The 15,008-nt window shown below is 35.8% G+C and overlaps 1 long non-coding RNA gene across 2 annotated transcripts in view; it reads left to right on the top strand.

Moving 5' to 3' along the window:
- Positions 1 to 9,797: 9,797 nt before the first annotated feature.
- LOC141384398 (uncharacterized) overlaps positions 9,798 to 15,008 on the top strand; it is a 35,553-nt gene continuing 30,342 nt past the window's right edge. Inside the window, exons 1-3 of one of the 2 annotated variants that reach the window (XR_012405396.1) lie at positions 9,807 to 10,045; positions 12,511 to 12,676; positions 13,213 to 14,195. This is a non-coding gene — a long non-coding RNA (uncharacterized lncRNA). Of the gene's footprint in view, positions 10,046 to 12,510; positions 12,677 to 13,212; positions 14,196 to 15,008 lie in introns of those variants that run through there. The other variant, XR_012405395.1, reaches the window with a different exon arrangement.

Here is a 15,008-nt window from a genome sequence, read left to right as displayed (position 1 = left end):
ATTTACTTATTTATTTATTTAAATAGATTTAAACTTACAATTTGCATTTTTTTATTTATTTGTTTATTTATTTGTTTGTGTATTTATTTAAATGGATACAGACTTGTAATCTACAATATTTATTTATTTACTTATTTACTTATTTATTTACTTATTTAAATAGATTAAGATTTGTAATCTGCATTATTTATTTATTTATTTATTTAGATATATTAAGACTTGCAATTTGCAATCATTTATTTATTTGCATATTTATTTAAATATATTAAGACTTGTAATCTGCATTATTAATTTAATTATTCACTTATTTATTTATTTACCTGTTTATTTAAATAGATTAAGATTTGTAATCTGCATTATTTATTTATTTATTTATTTATTTACTTATTTATTTAAATAGATAAAGACTTGTGATCTGCATTATTTATTTATTTATTTATTTATTTATTTATTTATTTATTTATTGCTTTTATTTATATATATATTTTTTAATTAATTTAGTTTTTCAAATATTCTAAAATGTGAAAATGACAACTTATTAGTATACATACACATATAAATGATGTAAAAATTATTACTTCACTTTTTTGTTTATATCTTAGTTTTTTTTATTTTGTCATTTAATAAAATGTTGCTCCACTTATCCATCATTTGTCCATATGTCTGAAATATTTTAAAGCAGTAATACTGTTTTGTACTTTTGTTATAGTTATCATGAGATTCACGCTTAAAAAAGGTGACTTTAATTAACATTTTTAATCATTTAAAGTGAGTGTCTGGGTTGGTGTATAATACACTACAAAAGCCTTGTAGTAAACTGCCAGTATATTGTATGTTATTTTACAGACTTATTTCTTGATTTCTTATACATCATATTAGTTCAAACTACTAAAATATCAATAAAAGTCACTTTGTTAAACTGCAGTGTTGAATTTTCAGCATCAAAAGTGGACAGAGCAGAGATCAACATCCCATTATGCACTTCACAACTGTAGATAAACGGAAAACACTTGCCACAAATGTGAACTGTTAGGAGTATTTTTATAGTGTGAGATGTTTTATTAGTGGCTTAAAGTTATTTTAACATCTAACAAGCAATCACGCATTGGGCGGAGACGTGTATAACTTTGTCACACTTTTCAATTTCTGAAGAACTTCCCGAAGATCGTGCCAAATTACTCATTGTGTTTACATCAACTGAAGAAGGTTATTGTAGTTGAAATACTGTGCTTGAAATAACATGAACGATTACATAACGATGATTAAATGTTTATTTTAAGGTACAATTCTTGCTGTTAATAAACCATTTGATGCGACTTTTGGCTCAAAAAACTCCTAATTTGTTGCTTATTAACAGTTATTAAGGTGTTAGTTGGGTAGGATTAGAGATGTTGAATAAGACGTTTTCATAACTGAAAAACACCCAAATAACTTTGTATGTTTATTTACATTTCTCTGCACTCTGGATGAATTTAATTCCAATAATTCAGAACTGGACAACACAACCTACTGAGAGCACAGAAATTAAAAATTAGGCACTATTGGGGCACATCATCCTTTACTGAACTGTCACTGAGGCAGCGCTGCATCATTTTACTTGATTTATCAATCTGTCATAATGGCAGGAGCGGGAGACTTTATCTCAGATCTGAACAGAAACACTGAAGACCTCATGAGGATATCTGCAGGAATGTGTTTACTGTATGGAGAGTATAGTAGGAACACTGTCAAATGTTTCTGAGGTACTTGAGAGAAGTCAATCTGAACTGACACAAGCGTTTCATCTACACCCAACAACAAAATGCCACATATCCTATCTGTTACAATCTAGATTCATGTCAAGATTACCTGCTTTCTTTCTTTCTTTCTTTCTTTCTTTCTTTCCTTTTGTTTGTTTGTTCTTTTTTCGTTTTTTCTTTCGTTCGTTCGTTCATTGGTTCGATCGTTCATTAATTTGTTTGTTCGTTCATTTGTTTGCTCATTCTTTGTTCTTTCTTTCTTGCTTTCTGTCGTTTGTTTGTTCATTCATTCATTCTTTCTTTCTTTCTTTCTTGCTTTCTTTTGTTAATTCGTTCTTTTTTTTCCTCCGTTCATTTGTTTATTGTTTAATTTTCTTTCTTTCTTTCTTTCTTTCTTTCTTTCTTTCTTTCTTTCTTTCTTTCTCTCTCTTTCTCTCTCTCTTCTTTCTTTTGTTTGTTCGTTTTTTATTTTTTTGTTTGTTTGTTCGTTCGTTTGTTCTTTCTTGGTTTCTTTCGTTCATTTGTTCTTTTTTTCTTTCGTTCGTTTGTGTATTGTTTTATTTTTTTCCTTTCTTTCTTTCATTTCTTCTTTCTTTCTTTCTTTCTTTCTTTCTTTCTTTCTTTCTTTCTTTCTTTTCTTCTTTTGTTAATTCGTTCGCTCTTTCATTCGTTCGTTTGTTCATTTGTTTGTTCGTTCTTTCTTTCTTTCATTTGTTCGTTTGTTCATTTTTCATTCTTTTCTGTTTGTTTGTCTGTTTGTTCGTTTGTTCTTTCTTGCTTTCTTTTGTTAATTCGTTCTTTTTTCTTTGTTTTTTTCTTTCGTTTGTTTGTTTATGGTTTAATTTTTTCCCTTTCTTTCTTTAATTTCTTTCTTTCTTTCTTTCTTTCTTTCTTTCTTTCTTTCTTTCGTTCATTTGTTCGTTTTTACTTTCGTTTCTTCATTCTTTCTTTCTTTTTGTTCGTTCTTTTCTTTATTTATTCTTTTTTTCTTTCATCCATCTGTTCTTCCTTGCTTCCTTGCTTCCATCCATCCATCCTTTCTTTCTTTCTTTCTTTCTTTCTTTCTTTCTTTCTTTCTTTCTTTCTTTCTTTCTTTCTTTCTTTCTCTTGTTTGTCTATCTACAATATTTATCTATATTTCTGTATGTCTGCCTGTCCATCTGTGAAATAATTAGCTTGATAATTTACTTATTTACACTTCAAGCTGTTTATTTCACAGCGCGTACGTGACGACGGAAGGAACCAAAGCTGAGAAGATCTCCGAAGGCTGTTTATCAAACCCCAAAAAAGTTCAAGTCCACCCCGCAGTCAAAGCTTTCTATTCCGAGCCCGTCCTCAATCACAGCAAACAGCGCTTTACCGAAACAGCACTTAAACAAAGCCTCGTTTCTGAGCCCTCTGATGGGGTGTTGATAACCAGGCCAGTGCCACCACATGACGCGCATCATATGTTTGGATCAAACGGGCACAGAACGGTATGTGTCTGCTGATATTAAAACAGCTTTTGTGTGAAACTTTATCCTCAAGGTAGGTGAGTTTTTCTCTGACTGTCATTCTGTCTGCAGGGCACGATCATTTGATACGTCCTGCGGGGCAGATCGCCGACAACATAAGGTTGTCACCTCCTGAAAGCTCATATCTCTTCTTATGGCACTGGAGAACAAAAGCTTTATGACCTGCCTTTACGCCAGAGTCATATCCTGTCGATTGTCTCGCTGTGTTTGAACAAATTAAAAATGAATGTGTCATGTTTATCTAAAGCTCAGCGGCTTTTGTGTTGAGTTTGTGCCGAGAACTTGGATGCTTTTGTCAGGCAGAGAAGCTTTTGTTTGGTCCACATGCGATGTCTAGTTGACGCCCATTGGGGACGGGATGAGCTAACCTGTGCTGACCCAAGTGGACATGCTGTGGATGGACAGAAGAGGACAGCTTGTCCTGCAGATGCAAATGAGGATTGACCTGGTCATTCAGCGATCAGGCCTGAGCCACATGATGAAGTTTAAACAGGTGACAGATGCTCGGAGAAAAGGAGGCTATGAGGGGATTTCTTCAGAACTTTGGATAATGTTCTGACAAGGTTCTCCCAAAGTTACAGACTTATTTTATTTCAGTGACATTACTGATGCTCAGTGGTTAGCGCTATCACCTCACAACAAAAATGTTACTGGTTCGAGTCCTGGCTAGGCCAGTTGGCATTTCTGTGTGGAGTTTGCATGTTCTTCCCATGTTGGCATGGGTTTTATTCGGGTGCTCTGGTTCCCCCATAGTCCAAACACATGCGTTAAAGGTGAATTGGATGAACTAAATTGGTCATAGTGTATAAGTGTGTGTGTGTGTGTGAATGTGAATGGGTGTTTCCCAGTACTGTGTTGTGAATGGAAGGTCATCCGCTGTGTAAAACATATGCTGGAATAGTTGGCAGTTCATTCTGCTCTGACAACCCCTGACAAATAAGGGACTGAGCCGAAGGAAAATGAATGAATGAATAAATGACATTACTAAATTGTTTAACTCACGCTCATTGGAGATATGTGCCCAGGGCTACACTGTTAACGATATATGTAAATTACACAATATTTAACTGTGATATGAACTGTATTTTACTGTAGAACCGTAATGCGGTATGCTACTGTATTTAAAATTGTGAAAATTGCATTGTGAAAATTACGGTATGTTTTACAGTAATGCTGCGTTCACACCAGACGCGGAATGCACGTCAAGCGCGAGTGATTTACATGTTAAGTCAATGCAAACGCACAAATAGACATCCTGTGGCACGATACGTGTGAATGGCGCGATACGCGCAAAAGGCGTGGCACGAATTGAGCATTTGGCGCGTTTGACACGCGAATCACTCGAGTTCGAAAATCTGAACTTCAGCGGACATTCGTGCTGCGTTAACCAATTAGGAGCTTGCTCTTGTGGGGGCGTGATTATGACGTACCACCTGTTGTGGGTGTCCCAGGGAAAATCCTCCCGCCGACACCGATAAGAAGTTCATCAAACTCAGCTTGGCTCAGTCAGAAGCACCGCTGAAGGCCTCCATCAGCCAGGCTAAGTTTCTGGAGGAGTTTATGAGCTCACAGAGCTGGATGTACCTCTGAAAGGATGTAGTGGACTCAGACACGACCCTAAACGTATCGACGCTGTTTTTCAGTCTTCAAAAAGCACATAAGCACTGTTATTTTCTTCATAAAATCCATGTTAGCCATTTAGCAATGAAGCTAGAGTCACCGGGCAGACAGAAGCCCTGCCCATCACGCGAGTCCGCTACTGTTCTGAAGTGAATTTGATGCGCAAATGAAGCGGGGTTTCAGGTGCGAATGAAGTGAGTAACCTCAAATGTTCACGGAGCTATTTACATGTGAATAGCGCAATTTATCCGTGCGTTCCGCATCTGGTGTGAACACAGCATAAGAAAGTACAATACTGTAAATACACAGGGCAAGATAAACGGTGCTGTTAGTGTAAATAAAGTACTTTAAATAAGAACTAAAAACTACTACCAGTAAGTGACTGTAGATTATACAGGAAATTGTAAACAGTGTACATATTTGAGAACTGCAAAATCTTCTTGGGGTTTTTGTGTTCACAACTCCACTAGAGGGCACCGTGTACAGTTTTTGGCAATCTCAAATATGTTACAGGGGCATGGTTTTTTTTTGATTCTGAAATCAGGCCTGTGATAAACATTTTATGCTGCTCACGTAGAAGTTCAGTGTGGCAGATGGAGCCCAATTGTAATTCACATTAGTTAAACATTCCTGTACTGTCAGTTACAACACTGTGACTGTGCTGCATTTCTATTACTAGCAGCACAGATGTGTCACAGATGTGAATCCACCAGAGGCCGCTGTGTATACTTTTTGAGATCTTAACTTTTCTCTAGCGAGTGCCATTTTCAACTGCTCTACTTGCGTGAATCCACCAGAGGCTGCTGTCGTCGTGGTCAACTCTTCTCAACATCTCAAGTCTGCTGGCGTACGTGGCAAGACAAACTGGTAACAGCAGGAAAGCCGCCTATACGGAGGTAAACGGTCAGCTGGTAAGCATTAAAGGAAAAGGCGTCATACCAACGCGTGGTATTTGTTTTAAAGACAAAATGCAGCCATACGTACCTCTGGCTACATAATTCGCGATCTCCATAAATGTATATAGGGCTACGTTTTCAGAATGAGCCTGTGTTGGTTTGAAATGACACTCCAAAATCTAACCATATAATCGAACCACAGTATGTAACAATTTAAAAAAAATAAATAAAAATGCCAGTCTTTCTTTATGTGACTTAATTCATACAATTCAATTCTATTTTTATAGATTTAAATGAGACAGACCTGATTTCCTCATTAATGAGAATGAATAGCAGGGTGTTGGTACAGTACAAATCAAATGAACTGCAGAAGGGGCATAGGAACTGTGTGACGTAGTTGAAGTCAGAATTATTAGCCCCCTTCAATTTTTTTTCTTCTTTTTTAAATATTTTCCAAAAGAAATTTAACAGAGCAAGGAAATTTTCACAGTATGTCTGATAATATTTTTTTCTTCTGGAGAAAGTCTTATTTGTTTTATTTCGGCAAGAATAAAAGCAGTTTTTAATTTTTTATGTACCATTTTAGGGACAAAATTATTAGGCCCTTTAAGCTATATTTTTCTCGATAATCTACGGAACAAACCACTGTTATAGAATAACTTGCCTAATTCCCCTAACCTGCCTAGTTAACCTAATTAACCTAGTTATGCCTTTAAATATCACTTTAAGCTGTATAGAAGTGTCTTAAAAAATATCTGGTAAAATATTATATACAGTCATCATGGTAAAGATAAAATAAATCAGTTATTAGAAATGAGTGATAAAAATTATTATGTTTAGAAATGTGTTGAAAAAATCTTCTCTCCTATAAACAGAAATTGGGGAAAAAATTAACAAGCGGTCTAATAATTTAGGGGGGCTAATAATTCTGACTTCAACTGTATATATAACATTGACATTGTAATGGTGCTCAGAGCAGGAATTCATGTTTACACTGAATATACAATAGCATAATCATATGCAATTGTGATTTTAAATATAAAACTGTGAATACAAAAAGAAGTAATGTTGAAAAAAATAACTACTTCTACTTTTAGATGGCCAATATGAGTGTGTGTTATGTTACACCGTTTTCAAAAAGGAAAATAAATTATGTCCATTTATTTGCGCCCGTGGGATGTTTTTTTAGCGCTCAATTTCCTGAGAAAATGTGCCTACTACATGCCAAAAGGCATTGGTGAGTTTTTGAAACAGATGGTTTGTATGTTTACTTGGATTCCAGTTGTACTTTGTCCACTTAAGTGTAATATGTGTATTATTGCTTATATTTTTCAAACTGAGTAACGGGTCAACATTATTTTCCGTGGTAATTGGCATCATGTCACAGTCGTCAATAGAGATTAACTTGTTTTGAGCTTGTAAGAACCCGATTAATATTATGTCCACAGACAGACGTGCTTGAGTCTTTTCTGAGGATCAGTGAGGAAATTGCATTATTTCCAATCACGCATTTACTATTACAACAGAAATTAAATGTCTCTCGTATCTTGTTAGAGCAGCTATTTTAACTACATTTTCTCTAGATGGGTTTCCTTGAATTTCATAAGATAAGAAATGTAATAAAATAACTTACAAGGAATTAAACTGAATGTGCAGGAGTAATGAAATCCAACTCGTTCATTAAATTAGGCAAACAATACTCAAAGGCTACTATCGTGGTCTGTTGGACTTATTTTTTCCAACAGAACAAGATTCCAACCACACACACACACACACACACACACACACAATAAATAAATAAATAAATGAATAAATAAATAAGTCCTGTTAATATTTACTCACCCTTGACGTGTTTCAAGCCAGTTTGAACATTAGGCAGATACATCCCTGCTGAAAAAAAAAAACAGCTTAAACTATAAGATGGTTGGCCATTTCCAGCCTGGTCTTAGCTGGTTAGGCTGGAAAATGACCATCTAAAACCAGCTTGACCAGCCTGGTTTAAGCTGAACAGCTGGTTTTGGATGGGCTCCCAGCCTGTCTAGCTGATCAAGCTGGTTTTAGCTGGTCATATTCTAGTCTGATCAGCTCTAACTAGGATGGAAATAGCTGAAACCAACCTGGAAATGGTGATAGTATGTATGGGTTATTCTTTAACTATCGGCGCTTTTATGTTCTTTAATCATATATCCAAAAAAAGATATAATTTTGTTCAAATTCCTCTGTCTTTGTCAAACTAACAATAAAACCTACATTTTAAAAATTGTACTAGCTCTCTATTACTGTCACCGATTCGGTCCCAGTCATTCTCCTCGCTGGACAGCAGAGGTCATCATCACCGGACTATTAGCATTACGTCATCCTCACTGACTGATTGACACATACACCTGCAGCACATTTCCCAATCACTCAGCTCACACATATAAGCAGCACACACACACATATATGCTACTTCAGTGCGAAGTCTTGTTCTGCCCCAGCTAACACTACTGAGCGTTTCCGATCATTGCCTGGTTTCCCGTTGACAACCTTGATCTGTATCTCGACTCTGTCTTGTCTGCCATGATCTCTAGCCTGTACACCGACTTTGATCCTCGCCGCCTGCCTTTGACCCATGCCTGAATACTCTTCTTGTGTTTGCCTGCCGCCAGCCCTTTGACTTACAACAACTGTTTGATGTGAGTTCGCACACGCTTAACATCTGTGTGCTCATTGTTATTAAACTGCGTTTAATAAATATACTGCAAATGGATCCCTCTGTGTCAGACCCTTTGTTAGAATTACATTATTTAACCTCCTTTTAGGTGTCACTTTCAACCTTGTCGCACACCCAAAGTTTTAAACTTCAACAATGAAAATAACATTTTAAAATATCATTTATCTGGTATTAATGTATCTTAATTAAGCACTAGTGAAATAATTTAAATATTTTATAGTTATTAATGTGAGACTATTATCAATCTTATTGTTTATACAAAATATAGCTGTCGCACAGTATCTGTGTCATTTCCACCACAACACTGTAATGTCGTTTTAAAAAGTTTGAGATTATTTTGGTGGTTTCTATGAAAATGAATAGTGCCATCTGAGAACATGTTCAAGATGGAGGGAATTTTAATATTTATTAACAACACTTGAAGAGAAATCAAGGTAAATATTGCTTGATAAGAAAATACATTTATTCTACGTCATTTACAAACATGTTGTACCTTCAAAGGTGTTAAAAAAAAAAGGTAAATAAGAGTGTTTTGTATACATGAATGGCTAGTATCAATTCAAAGCTAATCGGTGAAGCTATCTTTCATTTTTCACAATAAACTGTAGACATGTCATTTCCACCACTGTCATTTCCATCACCACACACATTTAAAAAAATATATATATATTTAAAAAGTTCTCATCACACATTACAAGTGTATTCACAATGTATAAGCTCATGCTCTATTTAATGTACAAATTCAGTTCATTTATTTTCTAATAAGCTCCTAAACAAATTGATATTAAATTTTAGAGTGTGACAGGTGTACAATTCAGCATACAACTAATTTATTTCATTGACAAATGTATAATTATTATATATATATTGTTGAAAGTTTGGTTAAAGTGGTAACAAAAATGATCTTGGGTTATGTTTGACTGCCATAATTTATTTCATTTTGAAATAAAAGCTGTATAGCCTATTAAGAGGTGGTGGAATTGACATTTGTTCAGTTTATGATGGAAATTTTTTTTTTTATCTTCTTATCTAAGTTTGTCCTCTTACATATCTTAAAACTAGACAAATTGTTTAAACTTATGAGGCTTTGCTACGTTAATTTTGAACAAGTTTTTTTTATTCCACAAGGCTAAAAGTGGCCGTAGTTAATAAATGGCGGATATATACTATTAAAGTCTGCTTACACGTTTCCAACACTCTTCAAAACATATTCTTCGTTCAATAGAGAGCACAAATGGTTTGAAACAAGTCAAGACAAAGGAAATATTGGCATAATTTTATTTAATTTAAGTGAACTATCCCTTTAAGAGCAGCCGCAGCCATTGGACACGTTGCCCTTAAATCTTCCGGTCTCATTCACGTCCATTGATTCGTAGCCATAAATAGTTAATTTTATACCTAGTGTTTCTTACAAACTGGTATTTTCTTATTGTATTCATTACTTTTTATGCATAGTCATAAACAGAGCAGTTTGTTGGGTAATTTGACCGTTTACTGTGCGTCATTTAGCCAAAAGAAACGGAAGTCCTAAAACAATCACAAGCTTCCGCATTGCAGATGAAGGTAAATACTTATCATAATGAATTAATTTAAATATTTACTTGCTTTATTGTTTAAGTAACTAATTAAGTGACCTTTAAAACAAATACACCCGTTCTCCTGGCCTTGTGTGGCTGGTCCATATTTGCTGACTGTTTCATTTAAGTTTAATGCGTGTCTCGAAGCTGTTGTGCGCAGCTCTCTGAGGCTTAACTCTCAGTAAATAGCTGAACCTCAGAAAACATAAGCCCGTGTAATATGCTTTTCCCACCAATTTATACGGGGTGGAAGTGTTTGTAGCCCGCAGACATAATGAAGAATATATATCAGGACATGTTTCAGAGCTGACACGCTCACTTCTGATGGGAAACGGTTGTCAGTCTTAGCGCGCCCTCTCCTGGCAGCTGACTGCATCGTGTAGAATACAAAGAGAGACAATATAGCTTCACATGTTCATAAATAAATAGCTTAAATCTATATGATTGGCATAATAGATCATAATATTTTAATATTATTGTATATTACTATAATATAATCAGGGGCGGACTGGGACAAAATTTCAGCCCTGGCACTGTTGCCACAACTTGAAAGAGAGAAAGAATCGTTGCCACACCGGCTCACATTACCACGGACAGGCACATTCACTACTTATTTTAGTGTACAGATGAAGAAATAATATAAGCAGTATCATATGTAATAGATCTTTAAACCTTTAATGTATCTGTCTGGAACAAAAACAAACCATTAATAACAAATTTATACATATAGTAAAAACTAAACAAAAAATAATCTGAAAAATAGTCCGTGTGCGGTCCGTGTGCGGTCTTTTTATGCAGTATTTCAGCTTACAACTGTTAAACACAGTGTAGGTTACTGTCAAAAACTGTCAGAAGTAGTGTGTATGGTGTAAAAATTACTTAGTATATTTTAGCATAATGATTTAGCAATATATTTTCTGTTTTCTACCTACTCTATTTCAGTTAATTTTGTGCATTTGGCAGTGTCTAAGCCCTTTTTTGCTTTCTTGAAAATGTCCGGCACTGCCTTTTTACGGACAATGAGCTTGTGTTGCACTTACTGTGTGTTTGACCTTCTTGCCAGATTTTGTTCACATCCGCATAACCTCTGATTGGGTCGGCCCTCTCGAAACCAGCGGCCATTGCCGATTGGGCCAAATGCTTAAGATTTACTATTATTATTATTATTATTATTACTAGTATTATCATCATCATTATCATAATATTCACATCTTGTTAGAGACAAAAGCTGCCTGAATGTAAAAACAATACATATATATATATATATAAATGACCGGCTCACCTTTATAAAATGGTCCGGCCCTTCTGACATTTCCCAGAATTGCCAGATGGCCAATCCGCCCCTGAATATAATCATGTATTAGCACACTACTGTTTACTAATAAGAGCAGGGTAGTTGTTCTCAGAAAAGGACTATTGTTTTTTAACCATTTAACATGCATCCAAAAACTTAGAGTGGTGTCAGGAACACAATTTAACCAGATACATTAGTATTTTTTTCCCTAAAGTGCAGGTTAAAGTCTTAAATGTTTTTATTGTTTGTTAATTTAGTTGTTTTGGTTTGTTTTTAATTGGTCATTATAGGTCAGAATATAATATTTGGTCAAAATACTTTAAGAGTTAAACATAATAAAATACAAATAAATCACTAAAAAAAACAACTCCCAGTAATTTTTTTTACATATGGGCCGGCGCATCCATAGAGGCGACCTAGGCAGCCACCTAGGGCGGCAGTATAGAGAGGGCGGCGTCCGCGACACCTCCCTTACCACCCGCGTCCTCAGTTATATTCGTGCATAGGCGACAGAATAGAGAGGGTGGCGTCAGTGACACCTCCATCAGCACCCGCGTCCTCAGTTATATTCGTGCATAGGCGAGAGAATAGAAAGGGCGCGTCCGCAACACCTCTCTCAGCACCCACTCGTCCTCAGTTATATCCGCGCACAGGGCGGCAGAATAGAGGTCCGCGACACCTCACTTCATTTTCATAACCGGTCACTTTCGTTTTCACATTGGGGTTGAGGGCGCCGTGATCGTCCTCAGCCTAGAGCGGCAGTTCAGCTTGCTCCGGCCCTGCATATATAATTATTTTTTAGGGGTTTTCGTCTTTATTGAGATAGGACAGTGTAGTTTTTACAGACAAGAAAGTGTGGGGAGCAGAGAGTAGGGAAAGAATTGGCAAAGGAAAGTTGCGGTGAGCACCTTGGTGCTATGTGTCGACGCACTAACCACTAGGCTATTGGCATCAACTATAAAGTGAACAAAAAACTTTCCCTTTATTAATCAGGCGTCGCCACAGCGGAACAAACCACCAACTTATCCAGCACATGTTTTTTACGCAGCGGATGGCTTTCACTGGGAAACATCCATACACTCTCATTCCCACTACACTATGGACAATTTAGCCTACCTAATTCACCTATACCACATGTCTTTGAGCTTGTTTTACAGAGCGGATGCCCTTCCAGCTGCAACCCAGTAATGAGAAACATCAATATAGCGCATGTGTTTGGACTGTGGGGGAGACCGGAGCACCCGGAGGAAACTCACGTCAACATGAGGAGAACATGCAAACTCCATACAGACACACCAATTGACTTTTTATATTTATCTTTAAGTAATTTCTTAATTTATTCAATCATTTGTGTGTTTATTTATTTATGAGCAGTATATGTACTATTTATTTATTTATTTTTATTTATTTATTTAGTAAACTTTTAACTTTGAAAATGTATTTAGGAAATCATGTCGTGTGAGATGGGTAAAGTTTATCACGTTTAACAGAGCAAGGACATTTTCACAGTATGTCTGATAATATTTTTTCTTCTGGAGAAAGTCTTACTTGTTTTATTTTGGCTAGAATAAAAGCAGTTTTTAATTTTTTAAAAGCAATTTTAGGATCAAAATTATTAGCCTTTTTAAGCTGTATATTTTTTCAATAGTCTACAGAACAAACCACCGTTAAACAATAACTTGCCTAGTTATCCTAACCTGCCTAGTTAACCTAATTAACCTAGTTAAGCCATTAAATGTCACTTTAAGCTGTATAGAAGTGCCTTGAAATATATCTAGTCAAATATCATGTGCTGTCATCATGGCAAGATAAAATAAATCAGTTATTAGAATTTCACATTTCCTTCTCCCTTTTTGCAGCACCATCACGTTTAACTGACCGGACCCGGCTTGATCTAGTTTCTGGAGTCTGTTCCGCACCAATTGAAGGAGTCTCCAGGGAAATCAGAGTTTGGAGCGGAGCATCATCAGGCCTGTTCCTCCAGCCGGACGCCCGACTGAAGAGCTGCGAGGACAGGACAGGTGTCTGATACTGAGACTGACACGCGCTACTGAGATTATAGTGAGTGCTGATAACACACAAGACAGACAACCTTTATCTGACTGTTCACCAGGAAAATGTGAATGTCTGAATACCTTTGAATCCCTGTCAGTCAATGAGAGCCAATGATGAAAAGCTGATATATTGCAGATCGAATGTGACTTTGCGTTTCAGTGGTGGCCTGTGTGTGTGAAAAAGGTCTCACACAGCTCATTCTAGCTTGTATTACCTTGTTGAGTTTCTGAAAGTGAATTATTGTTAATAGAAACTACTATTAGTCACCAGAAAGGTGCAAAAATAAGTCAAATTGTGTTCATTGTTGATTGATTGATATTCTGAAATGTTATTATTGATAATAGAAAGAAAACCTACTTTTTATCACTAAAAAAGGTAAGTAAATCATTTAAATTGCATTTATTATTAATTGAATGATTGATATCCTAAAAGTTTAATTTTGATAATAGAAATTATTTATCTCTAAATAATTTAGAAAAAAATTAAATTCCATTTATTAGTTTATATTTAGTCTTATTTTCTATAGCTATAACTTAAATTTCTACACCTAAAATGATCTATTTTTAATTTTTATCATATTCCTTAATATAATTAAGATGTTCATTTTATATATGAGCTAGGGATGCAACAATACAGTTAGCCCACGGTTCAATACATACCTCGGTTTTTTAACACGGTTTTCGGTTCGGTTCGGTTCTCATGGCTTGACACGTGTGTTTTATTTTTTATTTTATAGGCAATGGGAACATTAAGAGGTTTAGGAGAAAAAATAAAAATGATTTATTGCAATACTCCTTTTGTTTTACTTAAATGCCAAGTAAAGTACTCTAGTTCCTAGTGTATTGTATAAAAAAATAACACTGAAATCTCACAGCTGCTGGTAGCCCATGTACAAACTGGGCAACACATAAAATCCTACACTTTGAAAATAAACATACATGTGAAGTTAATACAGATAAATTGGCCAATTCAAATAAATATATTTGTACTTCAGTAAACATAAATAAACCATCTTAATTATCTCATTGCTGAAAAAATGCGAGACTGTGGTCTGTAATGCGGATCGAGTGCTTTTATGAGATGACAAAAGCCCACATCTCCAATCACCGAAAACAGCTGAAAATCTTTAGCAATAAACACCCGCACTGCCTTTGTTATTTTATGTGTCTCTTGGAACCAGTTGGATATGTTTGCTGGAAAGCGAGCGAGGGATTGTTGCTATTTGGAGGACTTTATTACCTTCTCTGCTATCCTGCCTTCAGACAGTGATATTGCCCAGCAGCAACAATACTTGTCAAACTTTAGTGTCCTCTGCTTGTTGCTATGTGGGCGGAGTAAAGGGGGAAGAGGCAGGACGAGTGCTGTTATTTGCAGAATATTGTATGGCTATCAGCCAATCGGATTCAAGAACCAGACAGAATTGTTTTATATATATGTAACGACTTTTTTACACATTCCGGCCGGCCTGTCGTCTGGGCCTGTCACCCTCATACACTCATACACTACTGACATTTTAGCCTACCCAATTCACCTGTAGCATGTCTTTGGACTGTGGGGGAAACCGGAGCACCCGGAGGAAACTCACGCGAACATGCAAACT

This window comes from Danio rerio, chromosome 1, assembly GCF_049306965.1.
Source record: "Danio rerio strain Tuebingen ecotype United States chromosome 1, GRCz12tu, whole genome shotgun sequence".
Lineage (NCBI taxonomy): Eukaryota > Metazoa > Chordata > Actinopteri > Cypriniformes > Danionidae > Danio > Danio rerio.
This window is presented reverse-complemented; position numbering and strand designations above follow the sequence as displayed.